General features: G+C 36.2%; 1 protein-coding gene across 2 annotated transcripts in view; it reads right to left on the bottom strand.

Annotated features, from left to right (window-relative positions):
* Positions 1 to 20564, bottom strand: part of LOC106054873 (poly(rC)-binding protein 3-like) — a 370092-nt gene that overhangs the window by 307912 nt on the left and 41616 nt on the right. The window contains exon 1 of one of the 2 annotated variants that reach the window (XM_056003496.1): positions 8991 to 9096. The exons of the other annotated variant lie outside the window; for it this stretch is intronic. The gene's annotated coding sequence lies outside the window, so the exon portion shown is untranslated. Of the gene's footprint in view, positions 1 to 8990; positions 9097 to 20564 lie in introns of those variants that run through there. 2 annotated transcript variants of the gene reach the window in all.

Genomic DNA, 20564 nt, shown 5'->3' with positions numbered 1-20564 from the left:
TCTAACAGACAACACTATTCTAGTTTCTTAAATCTTACAGACAACACACTTCCAGTTCCTTAAATCTAACAGACAACACACTTCTAGTTCCTTAAATCTTACAGACAACACACTTCTAATGTTAAAGTTTGGAAGTTATTTCATTCTACTCACTCTACAGACATGCGTACTGCGATGTTGGTCAACCTTTTTGTAGTTCGATCGCGTCGTTAAAGCTGAAAACGAAACTTCTCAGATTAAAAGAGCTCACAAATTTTAAACACATATCTCAGATTAAAAGAGCTCACAAATTTCAAACACATATCTCAGATTAAAAGAGCCCACAAAATTCAAACACATATCTCAGATTAAAAGAGCCCACAAATTTCAAACACATATCTCAGATTAAAAGAGCTCACAAATTTCAAACACATATCTCAGATTAAAGGAGCCCACACATTTTAAACACATATCTCAGATTAAAAGAGCTCACAAATTTCAAACACATATCTCAGATTAAAAGAGCTCACAAATTTCAAACACATATCTCAGATTAAAAGAGCCCACAAATTTCAAACACATATCTCAGATTAAAAGAGCTCACAAATTTCAAACACATATCTCAGATTAAAGGAGCCCTCAAATTTCAAACACATATCTCAGATTTCCTATTGACGGAGTATCCAATATATATATAAAACCTAATATTTGAAAGGGGTGCTAACTCTCAACACAGACTATGAAATCCAACAGCCATTGCTGTTATAATTAGAAGTCATAAAAACAATGCGGTCTTCAGATGCAAAGTGAAAGGTTTAGGTTCAAAGCTGTTTTCTTCTAGCAGGCCTAGTGTATGTGTCATGTTTAGGTCAGAAAGTAAAACATATGTACACAGGAACATTGAATAGCTTCTAGAACAAACATATGTACACAGGAACATTGACTAGCTTCTAGAAAAAACATATGTACACAGGAACATTGACTAGCTTCTAGACAAACATATGTACACAGGAACATTGACTAGCTTCTAAAACAAACATATGTACACAGGAACATTGACTAGCTTTTAGAACAAACATATGTACACAGGAACATTGACTAGCTTCTAGAACAAACATATGTACACAGGAACATTGACTAGCTTCTAGACAAACATATGTATACAGGAACATTGACTAGCTTCTAGAACAAACATATGTACACAGGAACATTGACTAGCTTTTAGAACAAACATATGTACACAGGAACATTGAAGAGCTTCTAGAACAAACATATGTACACAGGAACATTGACTAGCTTTTAGAACAAACATATGTACACAGGAACATTGACTAGCTTCTAGAACAAACATATGTACACAGGAACATTGACTAGCTTCTAGAACAAACATATGTACACAGGAACATTGACTAGCTTCTAGAACAAACATATGTACACAGGAACATTGACTAGCTTTTAGAACAAACATATGTACACAGGAACATTGAAGAGCTTCTAGAACAAACATATGTACACAGGAACATTGACTAGCTTCTAGAAAAACATATGTACACAGGAACATTGACTAGCTTTTAGAACAAACATATGTACACAGGAACATTGACTAGCTTTTAGAACAAACATATGTACACAGGAACATTGACTAGCTTCTAGACAAACATATGTACACAGGAACATTGACTAGCTTCTAGAACAAACATATGTACACAGGAACATTGACTAGCTTTTAGAACAAACATATGTACACAGGAACATTGAAGAGCTTCTAGAACAAACATATGTACACAGGAACATTGACTAGCTTTTAGAACAAACATATGTACACAGGAACATTGACTAGCTTCTAGAACAAACATATGTACACAGGAACATTGAATAGCTTCTAGAACAAACATATGTACACAGGAACATTGAATAGCTTCTAGAGTTGTTCTTGAATAGAATGTTTGGAGGTTGAGATGACACTAGTACATCCTAAGTCTTTGATTGTACATAGCATGCTGGACGTGATTTTCTAACAAACTGTTTTCTAATTTCAAATAATAGTCTCTCAATACGTTCTTACAACTTTATGAAAATAATACAATTTTCAAATTCTACTGCAGAGTATTTCAGTAGTCTTATCTACTTATCCTGACTGCTGTTCTTTTTTAATAAATTCTTTTCAATCAGTTTTAATATAACTAATATGTTTGTTTAGATCTGGACCTTTCACTAATATGTTTGTTTAGATCTGGACATCTTACTAATATGTTTGTTTAGATCTGGACCTCTCACTAACATGTTTACTTTCACGCTCACTTTGACTTTGACGTTTTCGGGTTTTAAGTTGAGAACCAATAGCCGGCCTCATTGTGACACCTTGGAAACAATAGAGGAGGAAATGGAATGAACTGGGAATACATTGCACGAATAGATTGCACGAATAGATTGCACGAATAGATTGCGCGAATAGATTGTATGAATAGATTGCACGAATAGATTGCATGAATAGATTGCACGAATAGATTGCATGAATAGATTGCATGAATAGATTGCACGAATAGATTACAAGAATAGATTGCATGAATAGATTGCACGAATAGATTGCATGAATAGATTGCACGAATAGATTGCATGAATAGATTGCATGAATAGATTGCACGAATAGATTGCACGAATAGATTGCACGAATAGATTGCACGAACAGATTGCATGAATAGATTGCATGAATAGATTGCACGAATAGATTGCATGAATAGATTGCATGAATAGATTGCACGAATAGATTACAAGAATAGATTGCATGAATAGATTGCACGAATAGATTGCATGAATAGATTGCACGAATAGATTGCATGAATAGATTGCATGAATAGATTGCATGAAGAGATTGAATGAATAGATTGCATGAATAGATTGCATGAATAGATTGCATGAATAGATTGCATGAATAGATTGCACGAATAGATTGCACGAATAGATTGCATGAATAGATTGCATGAATAGATTGCAGAAATAGATTGCACGAATAGATTGCATGAATAGATTGCATGAATAGATTGCACGAATAGATTGCATGAATAGATTGCATGAATAGATTGCACGAATAGGTTGCACGAATAGATTGCATGAATAGGTTGCATGAATAGGTTGCACGAATAGATTGCATAAATAGATTGCATGAATAGATTGCATGAATAGATTGCATGAATAGATTGCATAAATAGATTGCATGAATAGATTGCATGAATAGATTACACGAATAGGTTGAATGAATAGATTGCATGAATAGATTGCATGAATAGGTTGCACGAATAGATTGCATGAATAGATTGCACGAATAGATTGCATGAATAGATTGCATGAATAGATTGCACGAATAGATTGCACGAATAGATTGCATGAATAGATTGCATGAATAGATTGCACGAATAGATTGCATGAATAGATTGCATGAATAGATTGCATGAATAGATTGCATGAATAGATTGAACGAACAGATTGCATGAATAGATTGCACGAAAAGATTGCATGAATAGATTGCATGAATAGATTGCATGAATAGATTGAACGAATAGATTGCATGAATAGATTGAACGAATAGATTGCATGAATAGATTGAACGAATAGATTGCATGAATAGATTGCATGAATAGATTGAACGAATAGATTGCATGAATAGATTGAACGAATAGATAGCATGAATAGGTTGCATGAATAGATTGAACGAATAGATTGCATGAATAGATTGCATGAATAGATTGAACGAATAGGTTGCATGAATAGATTGCATGAATAGATTGAACGAATAGATTGCATGAATAGATTGAACGAATAGATTGCATGAATAGATTGCATGAATAGATTGCACGAATAGATTGCATGAATAGATTGCACGAATAGATTGAACGAATAGATTGAATGAATAGATTGAATGAATAGATTGAACGAATAGATTGCATGAATAGATTGAACGAATAGATTGCATGAATAGATTGAACGAATAGATTGCATGAATAGATTGAACGAATAGATTGCATGAATAGATTGCATGAATAGATTGAACGAATAGATTGCATGAAGAGATTGCATGAATAGATTGCACGAATAGATTGCATGAATAGATTGCACGAATAGATTGAACGAATAGATTGCACGAATAGATTGAATGAATAGATTGAATGAATAGATTGAACAAATAGATTGCAGGAATATATTGAACGAATAGATTGCATGAATAGATTGAACGAATAGATTGCATGAATAGATTGAACGAATAGATTGCATGAATAGATTGCATGAATAGATTGCATGAATAGATTGAACGAATAGATTGCATGAATAGATTGAACGAATAGATTGCATGAATAGATTGCATGAATAGATTGCATGAATAGATTACACGAATAGATTGCATGAATAGATAGCATGAATAGATTACATGAATAGATTGCATGAATAGATTGCACGAATAGATTGCATGAATAGATTGCACGAATAGATTGCATGAATAGATTGAACGAATAGATTGAACGAATAGATTGAACGAATAGATTGCATAAATAGATTGCATGAATAGATTAAACGAATAGATTGCACGAATAGATTGCATGAATAGATTGAACGAATAGATTGCACGAATAGATTGAATGAATAGATTGAACGAATAGATTGCATGAATAGATTGCATGAATAGATTGCATGAATAGATTGAACGAATAGATTGCACGAATAGATTGCATGAATAGATTGCATGAATAGATTGAATGTATAGATTGCATGAATAGATTGCATGAATAGATTGCACGAATAGATTGCATGAATAGATTGCACGAATAGATTGAACGAATAGATTGCATGAATAGATTGAACGAATAGATTGCATGAATAGATTGCATGAATAGATTGCACGAATAGATTGAACGAATAGATTGCACGAATAGATTGAATGAATAGATTGAACGAATAGATTGAACGAATAGATTGCATGAATAGATTGAACGAATAGATTGCATGAATAGATTGAACAAATAGATTGCATGAATAGATTGAACGAATAGATTGCATGAATAGATTGCATGAATAGATTGCATGAATAGATTGAACGAATAGATTGCATGAATAGATTGAACGAATAGATTGCATGAATAGATTGAACGAATAGATTGCATGAATAGATTGAACGAATAGATTGCATGAATAGATAGCATGAATAGATTGCATGAATAGATTGCACGAATAGATTGCATGAATAGATAGCATGAATAGATTACATGAATAAATTGCATGAATAGATTGCACGAATAGATTGCATGAATAGATTGCACGAATAGATTGCATGAATAGATTGCACGAATAGATTGCATGAATAGATTGAACGAATAGATTGAACGAATAGATTGAACGAATAGATTGCATGAATAGATTGCATGAATAGATTAAACGAATAGATTGCACGAATAGATTGCACGAATAGATTGCAAGAATAGATTGAACGGATAGATTGCACGAATAGATTGAATGAATAGATTGAATGAATAGATTGAACGAATAGATTGCATGAATAGTTTGAACGAATAGATTGAATGAATAGATTGAATGAATAGATTGCATGAATAGATTGAACGAATAGATTGCATGAATAGATTGCACGAATAGATTGCACGAATAGATTGAACGAATAGATTGCATAAATAGATTGCACGAATAGATTGCACAAATAGATTGCATGAATAGATTGAACGAATAGATTGCATGAATAGATTGCACGAATAGATTGCATGAATAGATTGAATGAATAGATTGAATGAATAGATTGAATGAAGAGATTGCATGAAGAGATTGAATGAATAGATTGCATGAATAGATTGCATGAATAGATTGCACGAATAGATTGCATGAATAGATTGCACGAATAGATTGCACGAATAGATTGCACGAATAGATTGCATGAATAGATTGCATGAATACATTGCATGAATAGATTGCACGAATAGATTGAACGAATACATGGCTAGGCAGAAATCCTTGTTCCCTCCGTCTTGCCGGTCAGTCATTCCCAGAATTCCCTTTGGTCTCTGGCTAGACTCTTTGGTCTCTGGCTAGACTCTTTGGTCTCTGGCTAGACTCTTTAGACTCTCTATAAAGGTTTTTTAGGCGTTAACAATGCAACCATCTATAAGCGTTGTCCACTGTATGCTATCTAGTCTTGACCAGATCGATTGAGCTTTAATATCAATGTTGTCACATACGCTTGTTTCCATGGAAACTCTACTTTAGACTCTTGTTTCCCATTAGGAATGTCTTCAAACTTATTTATTACTTTTAACAATAAGAAATGTCTTGAAACATTTTTCTTAGTTTGAATTTAAAAAATTCTAGTTGTTAAAAATACTTTCCACGGAAGCAAAACGAAACAGTAGGTCAGCTCTTTGATCACGTGGGGGAGAGGCTCAACTATCGATCAGACATGAAGCCAAATGAAGCCAGTCACACACATTAGGAACTACTGAAATCGTATGGTGAAATTGCAGATTTGTGCTGGTTGAAGGCGATTTGTTACCGTCAATAACTAAACAGTGATCTAAATCTTGAAACATTAAAAAAAAAACAAATTAAAAAAAGCTTGAATTAGGCGTATTTGTATCAATTAGTTTGGATCAGGCATGTAATTAAATTTATAATTGATCTTTACTAACAATAATAAATGAGTGATTAATGTTTTACCAATTGTTTGTCTTTAGCGCCATTTCATGTTTTGACTTTCTCACTACGCAATCTGGACCAGTTGGTGGGGGAGAAGGGGGTATCGAAGTAAAAGTTACCAAGAACGCTTTTTAAAGTCATTTTAACAAACAAATTGAACGGCCTGAATTCGAACTCAAGCCTCCTCCAGCCAACATACTAACACACTACATCGCACTAGGTGAGACTACATCGCACTAGGTGACACTACATCGCACTAGGTGAGACTACATCATGAAGCAACATTACATCACTGTATTACATCCCATCAATTAATAACATCGCATCTATCTATCATATCAGCCTACATTACATTGACGTTACATTTACATCACATCACTTTATTACATTACATCACTTAGTTACATCAAGACAGCGTCACATCATGACAGCGTCACATCAAGACAGCGTCACATCATGACAGCGTCACATCAAGACAGAGTCACATCAAGACAGAGTCACATCTACACAACGTCACATCAAGACAGAGTCACATCAACACAACGTCACTTTAAGACCGAGTCACATCAACACAATGTCACATTAAGACAGAGTCACATCAACATATCGTCACATTAAGACAGAGTCACATCAAGACAGAGTCACATCAACATATCGTCACATTAAGACAGAGTCACATCAAGACAGAGTCACATCAACACAAGGTCACATCAAGACAGCGTCACATCAACACAACGTCACTTCAAGACAGCCCAGCTACTATGTGCTGTAAGACAGCCAACGAGAAGACTGACATTCACAGCTCCATTTATTTCTATCAACTTTCCGTTTTTTATTATTATAATATTTTTTTTATTTTAAGGTTGTGGAGATTTAATGTCAACATTTATTTTGCCTTGTTGCCATTTTCTGTTTGTAATGTTTAAATTATACCCTTCAAATTCTGAAACATTTGATACCATGTCATTTGCTGTCTCGCATGAAACCGAAGAGTTTCTCAAGAAAATAAAAACTTGGAATGTCTTGTAATAAAAACAAAAGAAACTTGCAATACGTTTTAACTGACGTTTTGTAACAGAAAACAAATTTCTGTTTTAACAAAACTTCAATGTGTATAGGAGATGTCCACAAACAACAAAACAAAACTTCAATGTGTATAGGAGATGTCCACAATCAACAAAACAAAACTTCAATGTGTATAGGAGATGTCCACTATCAACAAAACAAAACTTCAATGTGTATAGGAGATGTCCACAAACAACAAAACAAAACTTCAATGTGTATAGGAGATGTCCACAATCAACAAAACAAAACTTCAATGTGTATAGGAGGTGTCCACAATCAACAAAACAAAACTCAATGTGTATAGGAGATGTCCACAATCAACAAAACAAAACTTCAATGTGTATAAGAGATGTCCACAATCAACAAAACAAAACTTCAATGTGTATAAGAGATGTCCACAATCAACAAAACAAAACTTCAATGTGTATGGGAGATGTCCACAATCAACAAAACAAAACTTCAATGTGTATAAGAGATGTCCACAATCAACAAAACAAAACTTCAATGTGTATAAGAGATGTCCACTATCAACAAAACATAACCTCAATGTGTATGGGAGATGTCCACAATCAACAAAACAAAACTTCAATGTGTATGGGAGATGTCCACAATCAACAAAACAAAACTTCAATGTGTATGGGAGATGTCCACAATCAACAAAACAAAATTCAATGTGTATAGGAGATGTCCACAATCAACAAAACAAAACTTCTATTTTGTCTACTAAAACAAAATCTTTTACAAACCGGAAGTGTGTGCACCATTTTTTAAGTGCTACTAAAAAGTGTACAGCCATTCTCCTAATCCTATTTCAAAGCATTGCTTATATAAACTCTTTCTTCTGTACGCCGCATACACCAAAAAGCTAGCTATCAACTCTCAGTGTTTATTTATAAGATTCATTGAAGTGTGTACTTGAACAAAGATTATATTAAAATTATAAGATTAGATTAAGATTATAAGTTCAAAGATTATATTAAGATTATAAGATCAAAGATTTTAAACTGAACTGTATTTCTGTAATAGAAGTTCACATCATGATGTCTGACTCTACCTATACATGAATACGGCATTATACAGACAGACGTTTGTTTAAATTAATTCCTATCTAATAGCATGAATTTCTATTTTAAGTCTTCAAGAAGTAAAACCTCGACTTCAAGCTAGGCTGTGGTACAATGAATGATGATTCAAATGTCTTAAACCGGAAACCTGGCATCATTCACTGGCTAGCAATGACTAGTGCCCTACATACTGACCTTATATCAAGAAGACAATATCCGTCAAGTGTAGAGTCTCGTTAGGTTCCGGGCGTGGACATAAAAGTGAAACAACAGGACACTGGAACCACTCTGGGAGGACGCTGTGAGGGGACATAGGCTTGGGTCACCAATAATAACAGTAGAGGCGGTGGCCAGTCTATCGGCCTGCTGTCTTGGTGCCGATCAATAGTGTGCTAGTATTTGGGTGGGTGGGAGTCAGAGAGAGAGAGAGAGAGGGAGGGAGTGAGGGAGGCTGGTTGTGTAAAATCAATCTGTTCTGATCAGACCGGGGTCATAGAGGCCAGGGCCTGGCAGTAAAGATTAGGTGAGAAAAGAGTGAGAAAATCAGACCAATGAGGGAGGAAGGGAGGAGGAGATGGAGGGAGGATAAAAAATGAACAACTTTGAAAAGAAATGTGAGGCCGAGATAATAATACTGTGCATAGACACACCCTGTTCTGTGAGGTATAGACACACCCTGTTCTGTGAGGCATAGACACACCCTGTTCTGTAAGGTATAGACACACCCTGTTCTGTGAGGTATAGACACACCCTGTTCTGTGAGGTATAGACACACCCTGTTCTGTAAGGAATAGACACACCCTGTTCTGTGAGGTATAGACACACCCTGTTCTGTGAGGTATAGACACACCCTGTTCTGTTAGGCATAGACACACCCTGTTCTGTAAGGTATAGACACACCCTGTTCTGTGAGGTATAGACACACCCTGTTCTGTTAGGCATAGACACACCCTGCCCTGTGAGGCATAGACATACATTGTTCTGTGAGGTATAGACAAACATTGTTCTGTGAGGTATAGACATACATTGTTCTGTGAGGCATAGACATACATTGTTCTGTGAGGTATAGACATACATTGTTCTGTGAGGCATAGACATACATTGTTCTGTGAGGTATAGACATACATTGTTCTGTGAGGCATAGACACACCCTGTTCTGTGAGGTATAGACACACCCTGTTCTGTGAGGTATAGACATACATTGTTCTGTGAGGTATAGACATACATTGTTCTGTGAGGTATAGACATACATTGTTCTGTGAGGTATAGACACACCCTGTTCTGTGAGGCATAGACACACCCTGTTCTGTGAGGCATAGACACACCCTGTTCTGTGAGGTATAGACATACATTGTTCTGTGAGGCATAGACACACCCTGTTCTGTGAGGCATAGACACACCCTGTTCTGTGAGGTATAGACATACATTGTTCTGTGAGGTATAGACATACATTGTTCTGTGAGGTATAGACATACATTGTTCTGTGAGGTATAGACACACCCTGTTCTGTGAGGTATAGACACACCCTGTTTTGTGAGGTATAGACATACATTGTTCTGTTAGGCATAGGCACACCCTGTTCTGTGAGGTATAGACACACCCTGTTCTGTGAGGTATAGACACACCCTGTTCTGTGAGGTATAGACATACATTGTTCTGTGAGGTATAGACACACCCTGTTCTGTGAGGTATAGACACACCCTGTTCTGTGAGGTATAGACATACATTGTTCTGTGAGGTATAGACATACCCTGTTCTGTGAGGTATAGACATACATTGTTCTGTTAGGCATAGACACACCCTGTTCTGTGAGGTATAGACACACCCTGTTCTGTGAGGTATAGACACACCCTGTTCTGTGAGGTATAGACATACATTGTTCTGTGAGGTATAGACACACCCTGTTCTGTGAGGTATAGACACACCCTGTTCTGTGAGGCATAGACATACATTGTTCTGTGAGGTATAGACATACATTGTTCTATGAGGTATAGACATACATTGTTCTGTGAGGTATAGACACACCCTGTTCTGTGAGGTATAGACACACCCTGTTCTGTGAGGCATAGACATACATTGTTCTGTGAGGCATAGACATACATTGTTCTGTGAGGTATAGACATACATTGTTCTATGAGGTATAGACATACATTGTTCTGTGAGGTATAGACACACCCTGTTCTGTGAGGTATAGACATACATTGTTCTGTGAGGTATAGACATACATTGTTCTGTGAGGTATAGACATACATTGTTCTGTGAGACAGCTCCAAGTGAGATTGGTCTTTTAGAACCCATTTATAAATGTAGTCATTTAGATTGAGACAACAGTAGGAATCACTTCTAATTGAGACACTAAGGTCGATGTGTTCATTCAATCACAGAAATGTCAATGTGATTGGGAATGTAAAGAAGTAAAGCTATGAAGTAAAGACACACAAACATTTAGACAACAATTGTGTGTTTGAATGTCGTGAAATGTGTATGTTTTAATGTCGTGAAATGTGTATGTTTTAATGTCGTGAAATGTGTATGTTTTAATGTCGTGAAATGTGTATGTTTTAATGTCGTGAAATGTTTTAGTGTGTCTGTCTAGTGGGGAGATAGAGAAATGGGTCACACATTGATTAGAAAGAAGTGAGATGTCTGAACTAAGAGATGAGAGACATGTACATCAGTACATCAGTACATTAATACATCAGTACATCAGTACATCAATACATCAATACATCAGTACATCAATACATCAGGTTCAGTTAATTGAGAAAGTTTTGTTTCGATCTGTGACACATTCAAATAGGTTGAAATATGGCAACATCGAGTGTCTGTATTTATGTAGAGATATCATAGAGTGTCTGTATTTATGTAGAGATATCATAGAGTGTCTGTATTTATGTAGATATATCATAGAGTGTCTGTAATTATGTAGAGATATCATAGAAAGTCTGTATTTATGTAGAGATATCATAGAGTGTCTGTATTTATGTAGAGATATCATAGAGTGTCTGTATTTATGTAGAGATATCATAGAGTGTCTGTATTTATGTAGAGATATCATAGAGTGTCTGTATTTATGTAGAGATATCATAGAGTGTCTGTATTTATGTAGATATATCATAGAGTGTCTGTATTTATGTAGAGATATCATAGAGTGTCTGTATTTATGTAGAGATATCATAGAGTGTCTGTATTTATGTAGAGATATCATAGAGTGTCTGTATTTATGTAGATATATCATAGAGTGTCTGTATTTATGTAGATATATCATAGAAAGTCTGTATTTATGTAGAGATATCATAGAGTGTCTGTATTTATGTAGATATATCATAGAGTGTCTGTAATTATGTAGAGATATCATAGAAAGTCTGTATTTATGTAGAGCTATGACAACATATACTGTTTGTATTTATGTGCTCTCGTTACGAGTTTTAACTAAGATATGAGTGTTATAGTTTTATACAAATTTATATCTAGAGCAATTGATGATAACTGGACATTTTGAAAGACTTTTATTCCAGACTAAATATACGACACATGTAGGTAGATATAGATACAAACTATGTACATAATGCAGGTCAGGGATGGATGTGACCTAGCAGTTACGTCAGATAAGATACAAGATATCGAAATTGTACACAGATTATTTCAATGATCCAAATGTCACAATAGTGTGACGTCCTTCAATGGCTCAACAGCGTCAGACATTCTGAACATTTGTCCCCCCCCCCGCTCCTTTTTCTGTGGTTTTATGGAATGAGACTATGGTGCTAGTGAGTCTTAACAAAACTGAACCATTTCAGAATTGACCAAAATTGTTTACTCCAGACAAAATGAAATGATCGTGGGCACACAATAATGACCACTTCCAATGCAGAACATTGGATGAGATCGATAACACATCAATCTGACTTTGCCGATGAAAAGAAGACGTCGATCAATCGTTCAAGATTGTCTTATTAGCTTCACGAAACATAAGAATGATTTCTTTCCTCAATAAACAATCATGATTGATGGCAAAGTTAAATGCTGCCATCTATAGAGAAGAGCTGGTCGTACAAGTAGCTTAATACTGAGCCATCTGGATATGCAGCTGGATCACTTGTCACACTGGCTTGCAGCAGTTCACGACATACCATTAAAACATGTGAAAACAAGTGAAATAAATAGACACTATTTATAGAAATAAACTTATCTTGCGGAAATCAATTGTACTACCTATATAACTTCTGATATGATTTAAATAGATATCTGTGTACGCGAATGCTGGTCGTCTACATTATATTTTCAATGTTACATTGTTAGTAAATAAAAATTGTTAAATAATGATTGCAATTGAAATCAATTGGCTTGTTAAAATTTTATTTTAGTATTCAATGTATTTTTCCTAAATCTAGCTCATATATTTTTGTGTTCTATTTTTAGAAATAGAAAGTACCAATAACACACATTTAAAGAATACAATTCCTCCATTATAAACTTGAAGACTTTGTAAAAGCGATCACTTTACTTTTAATAACTAATGATAGATACAAAATAATCGAACATTTTCCCCCCTCTGAGCACAAAAAATGCGGGTTTATTAAATGTATAGATCTACTCAGAGTTAATCCAATTCTAATGACTGGCCTATAGATCCAGACCTTGACCACGGTGTGCAAAATGTAATTATTTCTTGAACTCTTTATGAGTACGTGTTCAAGATAAACATTGTCTTGATCTCAAGACAAATTTAAATTATTTTTTTTAAATGTTCTTTGAAAATTTACAACTGTCAAACCTACTATATACCAGTGGGGCAATTAAACTAGTCATTTTTTTCCAAAGGTAGAATAAAGTGTCCAATTTCTAGAAAAAATTGTTAGAGCATTTTTCGAGATCCACCGAAGTTTTTTTTTCTCTTTTGGTGTTTTTTGAAACCGATAAAGAATTGACAAGCTGAAAGTGGAATTATATAAAAACAGCGAGATATTTCTTTTCATCTTTCCTTCAAGAGAAAATTAATTTTCGCTTCATAGTTGGCAGATAGCAACAAGCAACATTTTCCTATCTCTTGATGCTATAATCTTGGATGAAGAATTTTAACCTAAACCTCTCCGAAAAACTAAATGCTTATACCAACGTATATAGCTCGAGACTGGGAGACCAAATTGTTTCATCACTCTAGAGATCGGGCTAAACTTGTTCTTGGCCAAGTCTTGGACCATAAGAGTTTGGATCAAGTCCTAGAGATCGGGCTAAACTTGTTCTTGGCGCAAGTCTTGGACCATAAGAGTTTGAATCAAGTCCTAGAGATCGAGCTAAACTTGTTCTTGGCCAAGTCTTGGACCATAACAGTTTGAATCAAGACCTAGAGATCGGGCTAAACTTGTTCTTGGCCAAATCTTGGACCATAAGAGTTTGAATCAAGTCCTAGAGATCGGGCTAAACTTGTTCTTGGCCAAATCTTGGACCATAAGAGTTTGAATCAAGTCCTAGAGATCGGGCTAAACTTGTTCTTGGCCAAGTCTTGGACCATAAGAGTTTCGATCAAGTCCTAGAGATAAAATGTTGTGGGAAGTTGTGAACAAAGAGCACATAGAAAAATGAGAAAACTTTGGAAGAAATCTCAATGATGTTGGTACTTAGGTGGTAGGACCATAACACATGATACCTTTGGCTTGTTAGGAGAAATGCCAAACAAAATTGATGGAAAAAAGACACAAGAACTTATAAGAAAACACCCAAGAAAGTCACCGGTACATGAAAGTGAGATCCTTGAGGAGGTTCTAGGACTTTGGATTTTCTTGCATTTTTTAAAATGCTTTCTTACGTTTTTTTATCGCGTCTTGATGATTTGTATGTCCCAGTTCAAAACTCCTGCAGGAGTTCAGGAGAGGATGGAAAAGTTTAGAACTCATGACCTTCGTGACGTCACAGGCAACCTAATAGTTGAATAGTAGACATTTTAGTCCAGCAGGGTGCCGGATGCCAAAATGCCCAGTGAAGTTACAGCTGAATTGTCTACCGCGCAGTAAAAGTCTTTAGTGTGGCTGTGTTTTTTTTAAATGTTGTATGCCTTTTATTCTTAGCCAATTTGGTTGTTGTTCATTATGGATGACGTAGTCTGATCTCAAGAAATCGACAAGCCAAAATTGTTGAACAATTAACACTACTGACATTTGACAAACACGGACAGATTTTCAGTCTGGCATCGAATGTCACTTAAAATTGTTCTCAACAGAGGATACAAAAAAGAGAGAACATCGAATCCAAACAAGAAGGAAACAATTAAATTGACCTCCATGTCTGTCTTCAATTGAAACCAAGGAATCTCAAACGAAGGCCAGAGCTCACTTTATTGCCAATTATTAAATAAAACGTTTTTTAAGTGTTTTAATAAATGTGCTCACACAATTTGTTTCATACTTTGTCCTTTCTCTTTCTCCATCTCTTTCTCTCTCTTTCTCCATCTCTCCCTCTCTGATCTGATTTTTTTTCTCTTTTTCTATGCTCCAATATTTTCTTCTTTTCTCTCCAGTCTTTTCTCTTGATTCTCTCTCTCCCCTTCTCTCTCTCTCTCATTTTCTCTTTTTTTCCTCCCTCTCTATTTGTTTCCTCTAGCTTGATTTAGAAAATCTTTGCTCACATTTAAGGATCATTTTAAAACAAAGATTTAATTAGACGTCTATTTCAATGAAATCCAGCAATCAATAAGTCAAGAAGCCATGAAGTGTATTGATACAAGAAAAATCAATATCAACATTACATGGATAATTGATTTGATTTTTTTGAATAGCTCTGATCAATAACTTGACTTTCACAAGAATGATACATAGAGAATTGGGTGTTTCTTTTATTATGTTTTCTCAAATTAAAACTTCATATAGCGCCACAAAGTTTGTTGCTCTCACATAAATTACAATCAATCAATCAATCAATAGATTGTAGAGCACAATCAGCTGCAACATTATACATAACTTTAATGTTATATTTCATTACAGTTTGTTGTATAAATGGGAGGTGAGTAGATTCCATGCAGGTAATAGGCTTATTTCTCAATCTCCCTCCCCCTGGGGTATAAGAGAGAATAATAAAGGTGTCAGTGGACTCCCAAAGTAACATGGCGCGTGAAGCCTATCTAGCACTTGCCTCCTCGGCTACACCATTCCTCACCTGCATCGCACTTTAGAATGACGACATCATTATAGTTAGTAGTTGTACATAATAAGAATACAAAGGACTCCTTGATGTGACTAAGCCTCCGTCACGGCCTTCACATTGAACTGTCGAGGTGAGCAAATGAAATATGTCGTAGAGTCCCTTGTCTCTCATTCCTGAACTCTGGAAGAAATCCTTATAACATGATCAAGGGCTAATGATGTCCATTGGTAATTAAGACATTGAACTGCTAAGAAATAACACGAACCAGTGTCTATAAAATATAAACAAATGTATAAATATTTGGATGCATTGTAGATTGTTAGATTTTAAAACAAAAAAATTAAGGAAAAAATTATCATCAAAATCATCTGTTATAAACTAAAAAATTTATGGAGTTTTTTTTTTTTTAACAAACTCAAAACCACTTTGCCACGTTCGAAGAATTTGCTGACTGTAGTTTGCTTTAGAATAATATTGAAAAAGGGGGTATACTCAAAACCATCTGGAAGCGGTTTTAAACCTAAAGTCCTCTGGGCGGCTCTTTGGCGGGGGTAAAACCCTCTTTGAATGCGCTCATAGAATTTTGTGCGTGTAGTTTGATTTAATTTTTTTTTATTAAAGAGGTGGAAACTAAAAACTCTCTGGAGGGCTTTTTAAACACAAAACTCCTCTTGGTTACGCTCATAGAATCTAGTGACTGTTGTAAGCTTTAGTCTTATAGTGAACGTTTATTTTGTCGTAAAAAAAACTTTGCAAAGGTTTTAACTCAACCCCCCCCCCCCACACCCTTGTCTGCGCTGGGGCACGTGATGATTTAACATTAAAATCTCACCTTAAAGAAATAAAATCAAAGCAAAAATTCAGTCATAAAATTCCACCACCCAGCGAGGGGGGAATATCGGGGGCTTGAACCCCAACGCCTCCTACACCGACTACGCCCATGGGTATTTTTGATAAAATCACCAACAGCTGGCAGTCTAAGGATAAAATATACATTAAAAGTTTTTATCTTCTAATTTAAAAAGTGCCTGATTTTCGGGTGCCGAAATTTCCGGATACCAAAATGTTCGTTGCCTAAATTTCCGGATGCCAAAATGCCGAGTGCCAAAATTATCAGTGAATTGGTTTCCAATCACCGTTTTCACAAAAGGTTTTCTATTGTGCACACACCAAGAATGAAACCGAAGTAAAGTGACTTCAGAAACAGATTTGCATTGCTCAAGTAGTCGACTCAATAGAGTCAGTGTCGAAGAGTGGGTACAGTCTGAACAGTCTTGAGAGAGAATTGTACTAGGAAATGGCTATTCAGAGATCTATCAACTTTTCTTTATCACATACTTCGACAGTTTAGCTAAAAAGTTCTTTTAACAATTGAATGTACCCAGAGCCCAGATCTAAATGTTGTCGTAATATATGTTGTTTTTCTCTTAGCCAGGATCTGAAATATTTTTTCTACAGCAAGCTGCATTGTGTGCTGAGTCTTAACAGTGTGTACATTTCTGTACACATGGACTGGATGTGTTACACTTCTCCACAGAACATAAAACATTCCCCCTCCTCCTTGTCTAACACGCACCTCAGTGAAGCACAGGAGGACGTTTGCCTCAGATTTTGACAGTTGCCCCTCGGCTAGATTATGGCTGTGCGAAGAGTGGAAGTGTCAGTCAGCTCAATAAGACAAGACACTGGTGTGTGTCTCAATGTGGTCATTTCAATAAGGCAAGACACTGGTTTGTGTCTCAATGTGGTCATTTAAAAAAAGACAAGACACTGGTTTGTGTCTCAATGTGGTCATTTCAATAAGGCAAGACACTGGTTTGTGTCCAAGACACTGGTTTGTGTCTCAATGAGGTCATTTCAATAAGGCAAGGCACTGGTTTGTGACTCAGTGTGGTCATTTCAAAAAGACAAGACACTGCTTTGTGTCTCAATGTGGTCAGTTAAAAAAGACAAGACACTAGTTTGTGTCTAAGTGTGGGCAGATCAATAAGACAAGATACTCTCTTGTGTCTCTGTGTGGGCATGTCATTAAGACAAGACACTGTCTCGTGTCTATTCTGTTGGTGAATACTAATTCGACAGACTCAGTGTATATGGGTTCTTGACCAGTTTGTATGTGTCCAGTATGTTTCACTTAAGTCTAACCTCCCTGCAGGATGGACGTTCCCTTATAGAACTGACAAACATTCGAGACTCAAAGAAAATCTCTTATTGGCGCAGATAACGAAAAGAAAGCTTTGTCTGCGCGAGTTGTGGAAAAATATGCAGGTCTCCAATGGGTCTTGACAGCTAACCCTTGCGTTGCACGTTTCTTTAGTAGATCTAGATCTTGATAGCAGACGATTTCCTACTTGTAAACATGATCTTCAGGTCCATCATATGTAGCAGGGGTTCTCAACCTGTGGATCGCGACCCCCTTGGGGGTCGATTGACGATTTGCCAGGGGTCGCCTAAGACCATCGAAAAAATGGATTGTTTTTGTCTACTCTTCTATTGCTGTATGTGTGTGTGGGAAAAGGGGGGGGGGTTGAGAGCGGGGGATTGTAAAAAGGGGTCTCCGAGCGTAAAAGGTTGAGAACCGCTGAATTATTATGTAGGATTGTGTGAAGTAGGATTGTATTTGATGTTTGTATGATTTCAGCTGATGTTTGTAAGACCGCATTTAATGCTTCATGTTTGTAGACAAAATATATCACTCAATGTGACAGAACTAACTATAGGATCAAATGTTTCTACTTTCAGAGTTTAATAACAACTTGGGAAAACCCTACGCAGAGAGATACACACACACACACACCGCCTGGCTCAACTTATTGATTTTGTCAATGTGATAAAAAAGTTGATTTCATTTTCTTAAAGGCTCTTCTATCTTTGCCCACCCCTACAATCTTGTGAACACCCCACCCCCAACCCTACCATCTTGTGGGCACCCCCACCCCCCTTTTTCGCTCTCATCGCTCTTTCATTATTTTTTTTTTACAAAGCTCAACATGTCCAGGGCACACTGAATTTATTACGGTGTTACTCTTACAGAATTTTACTGCAAAAATTTAAAGTTACACATTTTTGTTCACTTAGCCACATTGTACACACCACAGACTAATTAAAGTACGTGACACAGACAGATTAGTAGTAACTATACATGACACATACTATTTACTGCACATGACACAGACTAATTACAGTACGCGACACAGACAGATTAGTAGTTACTATACATGACACATACTATTTACTGCACATGACACAGACTAATTACAGTACATGACACAGACAGATTAGAAGTAACTATACATGACACATACTATTTACTGCACATGACACAGACTAATTTCAATATATGACAGAAAGTAATAACGGTACAAGACACAGACTAGTTACTGTACAAGACACAGACTAGTTACTGTACATGACACATACTAATTAATAGTTACTTCATTTTGCATATGACACAGTCTAATTACTGTACATGTCACAGATATAATGTTAGTTACTGCACATGACACAAACTATTGTAGATAACACAGTCTAGTCTATCTACGTTACGTGAGACCTTGAAGGTTTATTATGCTTATTGACACATCACTTGAGTAACACACTTAGCTTCAGGACTAAAATGTAATCTAGCATTTATACATAAAACACCAAACCATAACTTACAAATATAAAACCCAATCCTTAAAATAGTCAGGAGGAAGGCACATTTCTTATCAACTGTCCAAGGATTAAGTCGTGTTAGTGGTCTCTTTTTGAACTAAGTGCCCTAAGAGCAGGGGAGATGGCTTGTCTGAATGGGAAACGAAGAACTGAATAGAAGTCTCTAATTAACACGCACGACTAGACGAACACATACGCACAGCACGTAATTAGCTTTTCTTTTTCAACGAAATATGTTAAGACACAGACTTAGAATGTCTCTGCATGTCTGGTGTCCAAGGAATTCTGTCAAGTTTCTCATGTCGTGTTGCATTGTTGTTCAAATTTGTGTGTGTGTTTTGTTTTGTTTTACAGACACTTCCTACCTTTACACACTAGCACACACGCGTGCACAAACACGAATGCGCGTGCATTAAAAAAAAAATGCATGCGCACACTTAATTAGCACGCTGGTTAATAATCATGCAAATTATTGATATTGGCGGAAGTCATTTGATATAGGTGTGAAAGTGTAATCATGCGTGGCAGACAGCGTTCGTACTAGTCAGAGATGCGCAGAGTTTTTGTCAAGTTTTTCAGCAATGTTTGACTCAATGTAAATCTAAGGCTATGTATTCGTTTGTAGATCAAGAAATACCTAGAAAAAACAAGAAATGTTCCTAACTGGAAGGGGAGCAACAGGAAAGTCGGAACAAATGAGAGGTCAAATTAATGACACCAGGAAGTGACCCCGTGACAGAATGGGGTCAAGGGACAAGGATGTGGTGGGAAGGACGTGGAGGGGGACTGCTACAACAAGGAACACACTCTGAGAAACACAGACTTTGACTTTGTTGTCACAGGTAGACACATGGACATATTGTTAGGGCTGTAGTTCTCTGGACATGTACAGGTACACACTTTCTGTGGGCGTTCTCGTCGAAAGCTGTTCTCACAATGGCTCATAAGGTTTAGCAGAACTGACGTTCAGGG

The sequence above is a fragment of the Biomphalaria glabrata genome, chromosome 11 (assembly GCF_947242115.1).
Source record: "Biomphalaria glabrata chromosome 11, xgBioGlab47.1, whole genome shotgun sequence".
NCBI lineage: Eukaryota > Metazoa > Mollusca > Gastropoda > Planorbidae > Biomphalaria > Biomphalaria glabrata.
Note: the sequence above shows the minus strand (reverse complement) of the source record. Positions and strands in the feature narration are given on the sequence as shown.